Source organism: Bombina bombina, chromosome 5 (assembly GCF_027579735.1).
Source record: "Bombina bombina isolate aBomBom1 chromosome 5, aBomBom1.pri, whole genome shotgun sequence".
Taxonomy (NCBI): Eukaryota; Metazoa; Chordata; class Amphibia; order Anura; family Bombinatoridae; genus Bombina; species Bombina bombina.
In genome coordinates this window covers 652050540-652068241 of record NC_069503.1, presented here as the reverse complement: position 1 = coordinate 652068241, position 17702 = coordinate 652050540, and positions in this window count along the sequence as shown.

The window sequence follows — 17702 nt, the reverse complement described above, 5'->3', positions numbered from 1 at the left end:
ATGCAGGTGGCGGCAATGTCGGGCGCAGCAGATTATGGGATTAATAAGTGTAATATTAGGGGTGTTTAGACTCGGGGTTCATGTTAGGGTGTTAGGTGTAGACATAAAATGTGTTTCCCCATAGGAATCAATGGGGCTGCGTTAGGAGCTTTACACTGCTTTTTTGCAGGTGTGAGGTTTTTTTTCAGCGGCTCTCCCCCATTGATTCCTATGGAGAAATCGTGCACAAGCACATTTTACCAGCTCACCGCTAACGTAAGCAGCGCTGGTATTAAGGTGAGATGTGGAGCTAAATTTTGCTCTATGCTCACTTTTTTGCGGGTAACGCTGGGTTTGTAAAAACCTGTAATACCAGCGCTGTCTGCAAGTGAGCGGTGAGCATAAACTGCTTGTTAGCACCGCACAGCCTCTAACGCAAAACTCGTAATCTAGGCGATAGTTTCTAAATAGACATAAATACTCCTGCACCTTAGTAGCTGTATAGTTTAAGGTAAAAGCATAAAACCAACCAAATTTTAAGAGGAAAAACCTCTCTTTCACAAATGGGGTAAGATGTCCATATGTGACCAGCGGGTCATCATGGCAACAGTGACCAAATGACCAAACTATAATTAAAAACTATAAATATATGCATTAAAAATAGGTGGGTGGGTTTTCCACTATTTTACCCCTTAGTATATAATTATATCCTAAGACTATTCAGTTAAAAAAGCAAGGTCACACCATTAAAATAAGGGGTTTTAAAGGGGCAGTAAACCTACAAAATTGTCAAGCACCTGATCAGATAAACAGGTGAGGCATTTGTTCCTGTAAGTAAAAAGACACAACTACCACAGCCTAGTTACAGTGTGAACAGGCAGAGATAACACTTAATAGTTACACTTACAAAATTTAGCGCACCTCCAGGTGCAGTAATGGCAAGCTGGGACCTCTCAGTCACCCAGTAGACTGTGCATAGGCGTTGACAGAATCCACTCCCAACCACACAATATAAGAGTCCCAAAGAGCAGCAAGTGTATCATAAAATCAGAATTTATTTAAAAACAAAGAAACACGTTTCTCAGCCTCTCAAAGACTGTTTCCTCAGGCTAGACAATAACAATAAAACTGGATACACTTGCTATATAAACCCTTTCTGTTCCTGTAATAGGTTAATTAAAAATGGGCCCTCCCCCCATCCCCCGAATCTTCTGTGTGAGAATCTTCTGTGTGAAGATATTTATTGTAAAACACATCATGGCCTATTCACAGCTGAGGGTGAATCTTAGTAATGAAATCACCATAGTAACAGAAATCAATCCTACTTCATATGGACATAGACTAGATTCGTAATCGTATCTGTCATGTAATAATAAAACAGTATATTTATACAATGATTGATTCACTTACTTGCATACGATTATGCTCATTGTTTTTGTAAGCATAAGAATGGATCTAAACCTGCTTTTTCCACAAATTTGTTGTGGTTCATTATGATAGTTTGTTTAGTGGTGGTTGTTTTAGTTCTGAGATTTGTGCACCTCTGGGGGCGGTACCTGGAATAGACCACTGGGTACTATTACATCACATTATTCTCATTACTATGTTAATTTTTATGACCACACTACCATTATTATGTTCGTTTATATGACCATTATAGAGGCAAGCCGATATATACACACTTGGATCTGATGGCCCTTTTAAATATATTTTTTTAGCTCTAGGGCTAATTATTCATGCACACAGAGGCTGAATGGGCTGGTAAGTGCTATAATACTGTGAAGCGTGACGGTGTTGTCATCATTTCACATACTCTTCTCACTAGCTAATCTGGATAGTGTAGGAGTACACACACCCCTATGACGAGACTGTCAGATTATTTGGAGCCGCAATGCTTTCTTGTATTTACAATCATTTAGTAGGTAAGAAGGTTATTGTCGGCCAATATTTATTTTGGACCACCCAATTGAATAGACTTCTAGGGCCATTATATTAGGTTGAAATTATAAGATAGACTTTCTAGTTCATCGATCCACCTTAACAAAATATAGTTTTGTGAATTGACGAAGAGGGAGACTCTCCGATTTTTAAAGCACACCTTAACCTAATCCCTCATTATATAAAAGTGCTGGTCAGCACAGGATTTAACAACTGTTTTATTCATACATGACAGATAGTATTACAAATCTAGTCTATGTCCACACAAAGTAGGGTTGATTTCTGTTACTATGGTGATTTCATTACTAAGATTAACCCTCAGCTGTGAATAGGCCATGATGTGATTTTACAATGAATATCTTCACACAGAAAATTTGGGGGGATGAGGGGGAGGGTCCATTATCAATTAACCTATTACTGGAACAGAAAGGGTTTATATAGCAAGTGTATCCAGTTTTATTGTTATTGTCTAGCCTGAGAAACGTGTTGCTTTGTTTTTAAGTAAATTCTGATTTTATGATACACTTGCTGCTGTTTGGGACTCTTATATCGTGTGGTTGGGAGTGGATTCTGTCAATGCCTATGCACAGTCTACTGGGCGACTGAGAGGTCCCAGATTGCCATTACTGCACCTGGAGGTGCGCTACATTTTGCAAGTGAAACCATTAAGTGTTATCTCTGCCTGTTCACACTGTACTAGGCTATGGTAGTTGTGTCTTTTAACTTACAGGAAATAATGCCTCACCTGTTTATCTGATCAGGTGCTTGGCTTGTCAGCACACAGTGAGCTGGACCACTGCTATTGTTCCAGTCTGCCTCACTAGCACCATCGGGTGCTTCAGCCTTTGTGAGTACCCATCCATACTACATTGATTAATCTATTGTACAGACGTTACTAGGCCATAATGGCGCCTCAGTATTTTTTCTCTTCAGATTACTCTTCACCAGGAACTGACCATCCTTTTGACAGAGCGCCGCCACCTTATTGGATATTAAGGACTTTTTTTTATTGCATTGTATTGTGTTGTGTCAAACTTTTATATGATGTGCTGTTTTTATTAGATGATATATCCTGTTCTGTTTGTGCTATAGGATTACTAATTAGGAAGCGCCTCTTATGTGAATTTATTTGTATTTGATATTTCCCATATAACATTATTTTGTAGGTTTACTGCCCCTTTAATGTCAACAAAAAACATTTGGGCCTAGATTAAAAGTGGAGCGTAAGAACTGTAACACCATATTACAAGTGAAAAGTAAAATGTTAGCACTCAAACAAAAGCCTTTGGTATACTTACACCTGCAGATCAGACAGCGAGTCTGCTCCAGAATCCTCACCTAAGAATTTTCTATGGGGCTTACTACAAAATTCAGGTCCTGGTTTTCACTTAACCTATAACTTAATGGTGCACTAAGAAAACACTTTACTTCAGGTCTCCAGACTTGCTAAATTTTTCAGCGCTATTGCATGTTGAGCTCAAACATAACTCACCATTTGTAATATTTGCTAGCGTATTGCACGCTATATATTGAAATTATAGGCCAAGTTAAAACAATTCCGGCTGTGTTAACATTCTCTGTTAAAACTATTTTACCATTTTACTTGTAATACTAGATTGTGCATTATTCTTAGCGCAGGGCTGATATAAGGATAGCACAGCCTGCATTATCAATAGTGCTCCACTTTTAATATAGGCCTTGGTAAGTGATAGCAATAATTATTACACTTAACAACACATAAGACAAGAATAAAATATCACCCTGCATGCAATATAATTATGGCACAAAACATCTAGTTATTTTTCAATACCATTTATACCAATGATCAAGTATGTCAATGCGGAAGGGATATAGAGGCCAACTCATCAAAATGTTCTTAAATGGTCTTCAATGAAGTGCCTGGATTAAAGTTAACATGAAATAATAAATAAAGCGGTAGCTATATACATGTCATAAATTCAAAAAATGATTAAACTTCAAATTCATAAGACAATCTTCATCAACATTGAATCAATTAGTCATCATGATTTCATTTCACAGTTTTTTCACAGTCTGTGTCATATAGGTTGTCTGAGTTTAGAAAATCTAAAACTATAAGAGAAATAGAGTTATGAATTGATCACATGTTTAACTTCAACAATTCAGATTGCTTAACTTCTTTTGGATTGTAATATTATAAAAATAAAATTGTGCTTAAAGTTTTCACTCAGAAAACAGACAGGAATGTGGACCAGACTTTTTAGTCTTTTCAAATCCATATAATGTTAAAGTGGTTATTTCATTGGTAGGAATTTAATAATGGTTTGCTTAGAGAACCTCATACTTGGCCTTTATAGCATTATATTCACAATATCTGTCTTATGTTTTTTTTATTGTATCCTGTTACTTACATGAGAAAAAATATAATATAAATTAACATTGACACAGAACTCCTTTCGAGGAAAAAAAATGAAATCAATAGAGGCAATCTTAGACCATTTATTAGTGCTAAGTTTGCTGGCCAAATTAGATTTAAATTAAACATTGCTACTGTAAAATATCTATTGACAAGTCATATTCTACAGATGGGCCATATTCCACAACTTTGTAAGTTAAGCAATTTTACACCAAAAAATAGATTACCAAACACTTTGTTGAAACCATAAATTCTGAAAATGGCACCTGCTGAAAAACATCCTATGGTTGTGAGTTGGCTACCAGAGGACACAGGGTTGCTGAATTAAATACATTAATTGGTAAGACTTTATATTACATGCAGAAACTGATATAATATTTTGTAGTTTAAATAGACAAAAAAAAATATAAACACTAGTAAAACACAAGAGGTTTTAGCAGTTACATCTGTAGTGGTGCGTGAAGCAGTACTGATAATAAATAAGTATAAAATATTAGTATAAAGTAATCAATATAAATATATTTTAATTAATAAAACATATATTCCCAGTAGAAATAGATCAATTCAAACACTCACAAAAAATGTCCAATAAATTTACAAATATGGTCTTCTCCCTTAAAAAAAATACTAAGGTACCTTACACTAAATAACTTACATAGTTAGTGTTAGTATTGCTAGTGTGTACAGACACAATGCCATCTTAAAAAGGTATAGAAGACTTTGTTCCTCTCTTTCTGCTGTTAGAGCTCTGCAGGGATAACGTCTCCAATGTCTATGGAGATTCTTCAATGCCAGGCCACAATCGATGTGCTTCACACGTATACAGAGCATTCTCAAGAAATATACTACTTGTGTCATTGCTTACTCTACAGAGCTGTAGAAGCTGGATTTACATATTTTCGGTGGGCACACAGCGTAAACAGAAAAGCATGGTGTACCAGGTGTGCTCCTTCACATTGGAATCATTATATTCATGCAGGTACCTTATGTTGTATTGAACATCAAAATCGTTATTTTAATTTATTGTCCCTTTATGATTTGTAATTAAAAACATATTAATCACTGTTAAAAAGTTAATAAGAGGTATTGTTTGATATTGTGATAATTATTGGAATTGAAATGCAAATATTACTCTGATTTTAAAAAATAGGTTTTATAAAAATTGATGGAATGAGTAGAACGATAAGTATCTAGTAGCATAACAATAAAACAGACTTGTGACCTAGTTAGTCACAATTCATTCAAAAACTCTTCTTGCAAAATGTAAAGTGTAAGAAGTTAAAGGAATACAAGGGGAATATTCAAATTGTTATTCAATAAAACATTGTATTTTTCTCTAGTTCACTTAAAAATCTTTTGATACAGACTTTTATAAGATAAATTCCATATTATATGAGACATATTCTGATTTTTGTTATCTTTTTGTTATCTTTACATTCTCTTTTTTATTACCTTTTAATTCACAAGATTGTGTATAAAATTGGCCATTTTTATTTGTTCTTTAGTATTTTAAAAGTTTTTTTTTGGAAGCGCAAGTTATTTACAGTTGGTAGAGTGTATGATTCTTATATGCTTATATATGTTTAATATATTTGTCATATACCTATGTTTGCAGTTCATCTTGACAAATTTCTATTAAATAAAAAAGCAGGATCCATCAAGGAGATGGATCCTGCTTATTTAAAGATATGTTTCCCTTTTTTCATAGTAAGAGGATTGTGTGTCTAGTGTATGCTGTTCTTAAATGATAGGGGCTCTTGTTGAGCTATTTTTTCACAAAGCAGTAAACACATTTGCTAAGTTATAGCCATATTTATCACAATTTAAAAACAAATGAGTCAGGAGGCTTTTAATTTTAATAGGATACCCCCTGCATGTGAGGAATTTAGATGAAATTGGATTTTTGGTTTCTGGCTTTGCAAATAATAATGTCCCAAGACATCCAGTTCATTTTTATTATTATTAGAGACAATGGCAAAAAATGACAGTGTAAAATGGCAACTCCATGATGCTCTCTACACTAAGAGGCTTAATACTAGCAATTTATTATGAGATAAATGGTTGAAGGATAGCTTGAGTGTTCCTGCACCACAAGGGTTCCCAAACCACTTGATAAATGAAGGCCTAATTCTTAAATTATGTTTTTTTTAGCATAGAAAATGTAGTAGAGTCTATGTATATTTCTCATGTCACATAATCGTCATAGTTCTATCTGAATAAGGATAATAAATCAAACAGGCCATTTGAATTTTTTTTAAGAACCCAAAGATGTCCTAATGAAATGCCCTCAGATACCGGAAAGTAAAAAATTAGGTGTGAATAAAAGATGAATTAGGTGGCTTTTTCTTAATGACCCTGCATCTTATTATTAACTGAAGTACATATCTATTTTCTTGATCTAACAATGTTTCTTGTTCCACAAATTCTTCATAGAATATATTTTAATGAAAAATAAAAAGGAATTGTAGTTGGATGATTAATGTGTTCTAAGCAGATTTAAAAACCTTCTGCTGACACAGTTTCAGCTGATTTGATGCTACCGTAAAAATGTGTCTAATGTATTTCTAATTGTGTTTTCTTAAAAGATTTCAAGAAAAAAATGACAGCATAATAATTCAAACAAAAATATTAAATAATGATTAAGTCAAATGAACAGTGTACAGAAAATAAAGTCCTAAAAAATATCAGTAATAATAACATCACTAGAAATGGTATAGATAAGCAATCAAGGATCATCACAGCCACTCTATATCTTTTCGGTCAGCAATGCATAGAAAATGCTGGTGTTACACCTTCCAGACACCCTCCATAGCTCCAAATGTAGTAATATTAAATCAGAGGTGAAGGTGGCACTCAGAATAAAGAACATACCTTCATTAGATAGAGCAACATTTTGGGACACCTGTCCCTTTTATTTTGATAAAGGGGCAGGTTCCCTAAAAAGTTGCTCAATCTCTGTTTTTATATCACTAGAAATTGTGTCATATAATTTTAGAAGGGTAATTATATTTAAAATGTTATCATGAAAATCACTGGCCAGTGGTACAAGATCCTATTTGTGTATTTTACTATCAATCAATATTGCTAGTACAAATCTGCAACATAATTAATATGCATAGCAAAAATAAATCAGTGATAACAAATGCTAGAGGGATAGAAAGTGTACAAATTTATTGTCACAATCACAAAATTATAAATTTAGGAGAATTTTTTGATTATGCATTTATGATACAAAATAATTATTAGAAAATATGGACCTAAAAAGACATAAAAGTACAAATTATTGAACTGCTCTAATGTGTTAAGCATGTTATGTGTTTGCTTTTGCCTGGTAATAATTAGGGCTGTGTTTATATAATTTCCAATAACAAAATATCTTTTATTAAGGTTGAATTTTTTTAGTTCTTTATTTATTTTAATTTTTAAGAAAACACTGTTTTCTGATTCAGCAGCATTTTAATCTGAGATCAAGAAGAGTGCTGGAGATTATTTTCTATAAGAAGAAAGTGTCTTCTATCACGTTATATAACAGGATTTTAATAGTTCTCATATAGTAAATGATTAAACTAAGGTACAAGGTTTAAAATATCAGCAATTGTTCCAAAACTCACTGTACAGAATGAGGTTTGTCTTTGATGAATCAGTGTCAGGAGATGGTGGCCAGATGTTCTAGATATTGTAAAGTGGGATTATACAAAAGTTGATTTTTGGAACATATTTTTTTTTTTTTAAAAGACCTTGGTTGCCAAGAAACAGCAAACCATTAAATCACAATCACAACAATGTGATTACCAATATAAATCCCAATAAACAAAAAGAAAGAAAAAAGTACTGTATGTTACAATCATGATAATGTAGGCATGAATTAAAACATTTTAAGGACATAATTGCATAAAGTCATTTCTAGACATCACATTTGTGATTTCTGATATCTTCTGTTTCTTACAGATCTCATTAGCAGAGATATCACACATATGGCTATAAAATACATTTACATATATACATTTATCTGCCACCCAATATCAATGGACTATACGACAGCAATGGATAAAGGCAAACCTGTTGTAAAGACCCATTTTGCACTTATCACCTGACGAGTTTTTGTCAAGAGAGTAAAATGTAATAAAAAACTATCACCTAGATTACAAGTTTTGCGTTAGAGGCTGTGCGGTGCTAATGAGCAGTTTATGCTCACCGCTCACTTACAGACAGCGCTGGTATTACAGGTTTTTACAACCCAGACAAGAAGTGAGCATTGAGCAAAATTTTGCTCCTTACCGCACTCCAATAGCAGCGCTGCTTACGTTAGCGGTGAGCTGGTGTAACGTACTCGTGCACAATTTCCCCATAGGACGGGGAGAGCCGGCTGAAAAAAAGTCTAACACCTGCAAAAAAGCAGCGTAAAGCTCCTTAACGCAGCCCCATTGATTCCTATGGGGAAATAAAAGTTATGTCTACACCTAACACCCTAACATGAACCCAGAGTCTAAACACCTCTAATCTTACACTTATTAACCCCTAATCTGCTGCCCCCGACATCGCCGCAACCTACATTATAATTATTAACCCCTAATATGCCGCCCCCAATGTTGCCGCCACCTACCTACATTTATTAACCCCTAATCTGCTGCCCCAACGTCGCTGCCGCTATAATAAACATATTAACCCCTAAACCGCCACACTCCTGCCTCGCAAACATTAGTTAAATATTATTAACCCCTAATCTGCCTTCCCTAACATCGCCGCCACCTACCTACATTTATTAACCCCTAATCTGCCGCCCCCAACATCGTCGCCACTTATTAAAGTTATAAACCCCTAAACCTAAGTCTAACCCTAAGTCTAACTTAAATATAATTTAAATAAATCTAAATAAAATTACTATAATCAACTAAATTATTTATATTTAAAACTAAATACTTGCCTATAAAATAAACCCTAAACTAGCTACAATATAACTAATAGTTACATTGTATCTAGCTTAGGGTTTATTTTTATTTTATAGGCAAGTTTGTATTTATTTTAACTAGGTACAATAGTTATTAAATCGTTATTAACTATTTAATAACTACCTAGTTAAAATAAATACAAAGTACCTGTAAAATAAAACCTAACCTAATTTACAATTACACATAACACTACACTATAATTAAATTAATTACCTAAATTAAATACAATTAATTACAATTAAATACAATTATCTAAAGTACGAAGAAAAAAAAACACTAAATTGCAGAAAATAATAAAGAAATTACAAGATTTTTAAACTAATTACACCTACTCTAATCCCCTAACAAAATAAAAAAGCCCCCCAAAATAAAAAAAGCCCTACCCTACACTAAATTACAAATAGCCCTTAAAAGGGCCTTTTGCGGGGCATTGCCCCAAAGTAATCAGCTCTTTTACCTGAAAAAAAATTACAAATCCACCCCCAACATTAAAAACCACCACCCACACACCCAACCCTACTCTAAAATCCACCCAATCCCCCCTTAAAAAAACTAAAACTAACCCCTTGAAGATCACCTTACCGGGAGACGTCTTAACCCAAGTTTGTATTTATTTTAACTAGGTACAATAGTTATTAAATCGTTATTAACTATTTAATAACTACCTAGTTAAAATAAATACAAAGTACCTGTAAAATAAAACCTAACCTAAGTCACAATTACACCTAACACTACACTACAATTAAATTAATTCCCTAAATTAAATACAATTAAATACAATTAGATAAAATTATCTAAAGTATAACCCCCCCCACTAAATTACAGAAAATAATAAACAAATTACAATATTTTTAAACTAATTACACCTAATCTAATCCCCCTAACAAAATAAAAAAAGCCCACCCAAAATGAAAAAAAAGCCTTATCCTAAACTAAATTACAAAGTAATCAGTTCTTTTACCTGTAAAAAAATTTACAAATCCCCCCCAACATTAAAACCCACCACCCAAACAACCAACCCTACTCTAAAACCCACCCACTACCCCCTTAAAAAAACCTAACACTAACCCCTTGAAGATCACCTTACCGGGCCGAAGTCCTCAATGAATCCAGCAGAAGTGGTCCTCTAGATGGGCAGAAGTGGTCCTCCTGATGGGCAGAAGTCTTCATCCAGACGGCATCTTCTATCTTCATCCATCGGGTGCGGAGCGGGTCCATCTTCAAGACATCCGACGCGGAGCATCCTCTTCTTTCCATGGTGACTGAAGAATGAAGGTTTGCCATGGAAAGAAGAGGATGCTCTGCGTCGGATGTCTTGAAGATGGACCCGCTCCGCGCCGGGTGGCTGGAGATAGAAGATGCTGTCTGGATGAAGACTTCTTCCCATCTGGAGGACCACTTCTGCCCGTCTGGAGGACCACTTCTGCCGGATTCATTGAGGAATTCGGCCCGGTTGGATGAAGACTTCTCCCAGTAAGGTGATCTTCAAGGGGTTAGTGTTAGGTTTTTTTTAAGGGAGTATTGGGTGGGTTTTAGAGTAGGGTTGGTTATGTGGGTGGTGGGTTTTAATGTTGGGGGGGATTTGTAATTTTTTTTACAGGTAAAGAGCTGATTACTTTGGGGCAATGCCCCGCAAAGGCCCTTTTAAGGGCTATTTGTAATTTAGTGTAGGGTAAGGCCTTTTTTATTTTGGGGGGGCTTTTTTATTTTGTTAGGGGGATTAGATTAGGTGTAATTAGTTTAAAAATCTTGTAATTTGTTTATTATTTTCTGTAATTTAGTAGGGGTTTTTTGTACTTTAGATAATTAAATTTAATTGTATTTAATTTAGGGAAATAATTTAATTGTAGTGTAGTGTTAGGTGTAATTGTAACTTAGGTTAGGTTTTATTTTACAGGTACTTTTGTATTTATTTTAACTAGGTAGTTATTGCATAGTTAATAACTATTTAATAACTATTGTACCTAGTTAAAATAAATACAAACTTGCCTGTAAAATAAAAATAAACCCTAAGCTAGATACAATGTAACTATTAGTTATATTGTAGCTATCTTAGGGTTTATTTTACAGGTAAGTATTTAGTTTTAAATAGGAATAATGTAGTTAATTATAGTAATTTTTATTTATATTTATTTTAATTAAATTTAAGTTAGGGGGTGTTAGGGTTAGACTTAGGTTTAGGGGTTAATAACTTTAATATAGTGGCGGCGACGTTGGGGACGGCAGATTAGGGGTTAATAAATGTAGGTAGGTGGCGTCGATGTTAGGGACAGCAGATTAGGGGTTAATAATATTTAACTAATGTTTGCGAGGCGGGAGTGTGGCGGTTTAGGGGTTAATATGTTTATTATAGTGGTGGTGATGTCCGGTTCAGCATATAAGGGGTTAAAAAATTTATTTTAGTGTTTGCGATGTGGAAGGGCCTCGGTTTAGGGGTTAATATGTAGTTTATGGGTGTTAGTGTACTTTTTAGCACTTTAGTTAAGAGTTTTATGCTACGGCGTTGTAGTGTAAAACTCTTAACTACTGACTTTAAAATGCGGTACCAGTCTTGACAGGAGAGGGTGTACCGCTCTCTTTTTGGCAGACTCGTAATACCGGCGCTATGCAAGTCCCATTGAAAAAAGAGGATACGCAATTTACGTAAGTGGATTTGCGGTATTTCCAAGTCTGGACAAAAAAGTGAGCGGTACACCTGTATCTGCAAGACTCGTAATACCAGCGGGCATTAAAAAGCAGCGTTGGGACCGGTCAACGCTACTTTTTAAGCCTAACGCAAGATTTGTAATCTAGCCGTATGTAAACTGTGTGTACAATTAAAGACAGAAGTGGGAATTTGTGAAGCAATATCATTACTGTTTTACACCTGCTGATTGGCCTATGTTTTTAAGACCCATAAAAAGGGTTAGGCACATATATGTATTTGAACCAAATATTAGTCTGAAAATAGTAGATTTATTTTGTTTTTGGAAAATAAAATTTGTTTGATTACATGCAAATGGGACAAAATAAATAATGAAACTATAGCAAACTTTTTACTGTATGAATAAAAATTGTATATTACAGTCTTAATTTATTGTCCTTTTTAAGTACAGAACAGCTATGTAATTACAACATTTTAAAAATGTTTTATGCATAGGAAGTGATTATACAAACTTATATTAAATAGACCACTTAATTAACAACTTAGCAACATTTACCCTGTATGGTGCATGACCTTAAGAGGATTTTAGCTCTGTAATAACAAGAGTCCACTGAAAGCAGCAAGACACTGTATTACTACCTGCCTTACTTTAGGAGGCATTTGGAAATAATGTGTTTTTGCCGCTGTCAGCGAGAGCCACACTATTTAACAGCATACATGGGCTATCATAGGGGGCTTAACATTATGAAGACTTTAAGAGTAGAAGAAAGTAAATAAAAAAGAAAGGAGAACTGCTACAATGGTGTTTGATAAAAAAAGGAAAGCACAAAAGAAAATGATCTCCTATATTATATATATAATATAACTCAGAGTTTGTTCAACGGGAAACCCACTGGAGGAACACTATAATAGGGTTTCATATTATGCAGCTGAAATGTAGTTTCAGGCAAGTACTTTGAAATCACTTTGAAATCACTAATAAATTAAATTGGAGTTCAGAAAAATACAGTGAATTATTAAAAAATATTGTATGCATAATTATTAATTAAACTTACACTTAAGTTTGGAATATGCACTAATGTAATAGAGCAACTGGATATCAAATTTCATTAAAATATATTTTCCATATTTCTTACCATATATAGTGTAAACTAAATAGCCTTTTTCCTTTTTATTGTTCATAAATGTTGTAAACTGAAACAATCTTGGGTGAAGAGAATAGGTGCATTCCCTAGTCCATTTCAAAATAACAGAAAAACAAAATAATAAATTGTCATAGGTTGCAACAATATGTGTTAGTTTAAAAATGGATAGAAAGTAATCAATAAATAACAAGAAGGGTAAACTAGTTCACCAGGTAAGTTTAAAAATGTTTTATGCAACTGTACTTAAAGGGACAGTCTACACCAGAATTTTTATTGTTTTAAAAGATAGATAATCCCTTTATTACCCATTCCCCAGTTTTGCATAACCAACACAGTTATAATAATATACTTTTAACCTCTGTGATTATCTTGTATCTAAGCCTCTGCAAACTGTCCCTTTATTTTAGTTCTTTTGACAGACTTGCAGTCTAGCCTATCAGTGCCTGCTCCCAGATAACTTCACGTGCACGAGCACAGTGTTATCTATATGAAATACGTGAACTAACCCCCTCTAGTGGTGAAAAACTGTTAAAATGCATTCTGAAAAGAGGTGGCCTTCAAGGTCTAAGAAATTAGCATATGAACCTCCTAGGTTAAACTTTCAACTAAGAATACCAAAAGAACAAAGCAAAATTGTTCATAAAAGTAAATTGGAAAATTGTTTAATTTTACATGCTCTATCTGAATCATGAAAGTTTATTTTGGCCTAGACTGTCCCTTTAAAGGGACAGTCTGCACTAAAATTGATATTGTTTAAAAAGATAGATAATGCCTTTACTACCCATTCCCCAGGTTTGCAGAACCAACATTGTTATATTAATATACTTTATAACATTTAATCCTCTTCATTTCTGCCTGTTTCTAAGCCACTAAAGACAGCCTCTTATCACATGCTTTTTTATTAGCTTTTCACAACTGGAGACTACTAAATCATGTGGGCCATATAGTTAACATTGTGTTCATACTGGTGGAGTTATTTAAGAGTAAGCACAACACAGCACTAAATGGCTAAAATGCAAGTCAATAGATAATAAATAAAAAGTCATGTGTTTAAGGGGCTGTCAGAAGATGCTTAGATACAAGGTAATCACAGAGGTGAATAGTATATTAATATAATTGTGTTGGTTATGCAAAACTGGGAAATGGGTAATAAAGGGATTATCTATCGTTTAAAACAATACAAATTATATGGTAGACTGTCCCTTTAACCACTAACCATAACAGTAGATAAATCACTCATTTTAAGTTCACATTCAACTGTGAATGAGTGTTCTACTATGCTAAAGTAAACTACAACATATGTATGAGTGTAAAAATTAAAAATACAGAGATCCTTTTAAATACATCTATTGAAAATTACATTTCACAATATTGATTCCACATTACAAACACCAGTTTAAAATATTATATTTTCCATGTATACAAAATGGAAAGTTTGAATGCCAGGATTGTTATCTACAAGCTACAAAAAATTAAATAAATAAATTGAAAATCCATTGCACATTACATTAATGAGGGTTAATGGGTCTTTATATTTATCTAATAATATCTGTCTAACACTTCCTTGATTTTATAATGATAACACACTGTTATGTCCTGTATTAAAATACATCATCACTAATGTAGTAAGTCTGGATCCTCCCCTTTACTAAAATGTTTTATTATGTATTGCTTGTTTAGCCTTTTGATTTAACACATGTAATGGATAGAGAAGATCCAACAGGTATATATTTATACCAGTCTTCAGTTTAACTCTACAGAGGCCATTGTTTACATTTTAATTGTTGTATTCTTTTTGAAAAGTGCTGTGTTGGTAAACAAAAATTCCTTGAGAGCTGTTAGAAACCCTTACATTCAAGTCAGCACATATAGGCCCAGATTAAAAGTAGAGCACCAAAATATTAGTACTATTGTACATTAAAATCATTGAATCTCAATCTAATAGCTCTATTTTTTTTGGTCATATAACAAATAAAAAGTTCCTTTTAATGTTTAAGCGATAATCTAGGGCACGCAAACTTCTGCATCTGGGATAGTGGGGGTGCTTTAAATCTCTCATATAATAAACTTGGTGTAGTTCAGTGCTTAATTATAATGGCTAACTTCAGGTCTTAAGAACTACAGTACATTTAAAGTGCTATTTTGTGCTTGAATACAACACTAAACTCACTAAATGTAATGGTAATGTAATAATCATGCTAATAGTGCTCACTGCCCTATCTATTAAAAGTATAGGGTGTTCTTAAAAAATTCAGGCATGTTAAAAAGATGCTTTGGATAAAATAATTAACCATCAACTTGTAACACCATATCCTGTGCTATCCTTTGGGTGAGGTCATGCAATAAATAGCACCCCTGCACTATTGTTTACACTCCACTTGTAATTTAGCCCATAACTTTTTTGTATTTGGTAACAGAAGTTGATCGTCATGGAAGAAACACATTCCTGGGCCTATTCTAAGGACAATCAAGGAACACTTGCCTAATTACTGGCATGTTCTATGAAATGAGCAGTTTCCATGTATTTATATTATATTGTCATACGTTTTTGCATTTGTTATTTAAATACTTGCACTACAATGTTTTTTATTGTTATTACATTCGTGCTGTCTTAGATTTGTAAGCGCATAAATGTGCGATTAGAAGTTTATTGATTTCTTTAAAGATAAAAAAACTAATAGGAGATTCAGTGAAGTATTTATATATTTAGTTAAGAAAAGCAGAAGTACTTAAAAAGCAAATGTAAATAAGAAACGGGCCCCAAAGTGTATGAAATACAATGTTTTATTAAGAGTATGAAATTAGAGCTAGAATAGCTTTGTTGGAAATGTAAGCAGACATTTATTAAGAAGGATCAAAAAAATAGGTAAAGCCTTATTAAAAACACTATGCTTCATCAAGTATTTTACTCTTTTTTTGCTGGTTCTGTAACCTAAAATCTTACATAGGAGGCAATAAAAATGTGTAAACATATTTTAAGAGCACAAAGTGTATCTTTTATACCACTGTGAACAGAAACAAATGAATGCAGTCATGCACTAGAAAGTAAATTAACCATAATCATCAGTCACTCTAATACTTATTAGTAATTTGCTGGCTCCTCATTTTTCTGGAATCCCAATAAATAAGGCACTTCAGTTCTCTTTTCTCATATAGATATTGATAGTGATTACAATACAAAAAAATAAATATGAGAAATAAAGATAACATGACAGTACAAATTGCAGATCTTTTCACAAACTGCAATTTTAAGATAAATCTAAATATCAAGCAGGTTTCAGTGCCAGAAATTTTCTGGTTATTTTATTTCATAAGACTAGACATATTTGTATTATTTTGCTATGCGTCCATTTAATTCTTGAGTGTAGATTTACATGTACAAGTGCATATATATATATTTCATATGATGTCTTTTTAAATGGATATGAAACAAAAAAAAATATTTTGTGATTCTGACAGAGCATAGCATTTTCCAAAAAGTTTCCAATTTACTTCTATTATCAAATTTGCTTTGTTCTCATGTTATTCTTTGCTGAAGAGATACCTGGGTAGTTGTCTGGAGGACTACATGGCAGGAAATAATGCTGTCATCTAGTGCTCTTGCTAATGTATAACATTATTGCAATACAGCCGTGATAAAGTGCTCCAGACACGTGCACACTCTGCTCCTGAGCTTGCATCTCTGCTTTTCAACAAAAGATACCAAGAGGACAAAGAAAAAGTGATAATTGAAGTGAATTAGAATGCATGCTTTATCGGAATTACAAAAGAAAAATGTGGGGTTTCATTTAAAAAATGTCAGCATATTTTGCAATACGTGATTTATAAATGCAGTCCTGTTACTGAAAATAAATATTATTTCATAAAAACAGCTTTAGATGCTTTGAATATCTATATTTAGATACTAGCAACTTCAGGGGCAATGTTGACATTTTTTTACTAATACTGTAAAATGATTTTCTTTTCTTGCTAAACACAAAATATACTAGTAAGGAAAAAAATGGTAATTAAGGTATCAAAATTAACATTCATGGTTGAGACAGGAATTAAATTTAAAAAAAGCAAAAATAAATAATTAATTTTGTTTTACGTCTATTACCAAATTGTGGTTCCTATGTTGATGAGTAAACCTAATTATGCTCAAAGGAGCTCAGTAGTGTGCAAGTCTTAAGCACTGTATGACAGCAATGTTTGCACTACATTGTTGCAAACATGGCTGTCATACAGTGCATAAGACATAGGCATGCTCCTAAACAGCCCTATTTTACTCTTCAACAAAGGATACAAAAAGAACAAACACATTTGATAATAGAAGCACATTGGAATGTTTTTTTTTTAACATTATACATTCTGTGTAAATCTTGAAAGTTTAATTTTGACTGTAATATCCCTTAAACAATGGTTCATGTCTCCTGAGCTCAGAGATACCAGATATGTATATGTCTTTGCAATCGCATTTCTAGCACAGTCTGTAAAAAAGGTCACATATCAACTGAAACTAATGCTATATTTTAGTTATCCCTGCACCCAGCGTGAGGAATATTAGCATATTGAGCATATGTATATATCAATATTAATGTAACATTTCTTTACTGAAAGTAATTGCCATGAAGAAACAATAACATAAATAACATAAATACATATATTGCAAT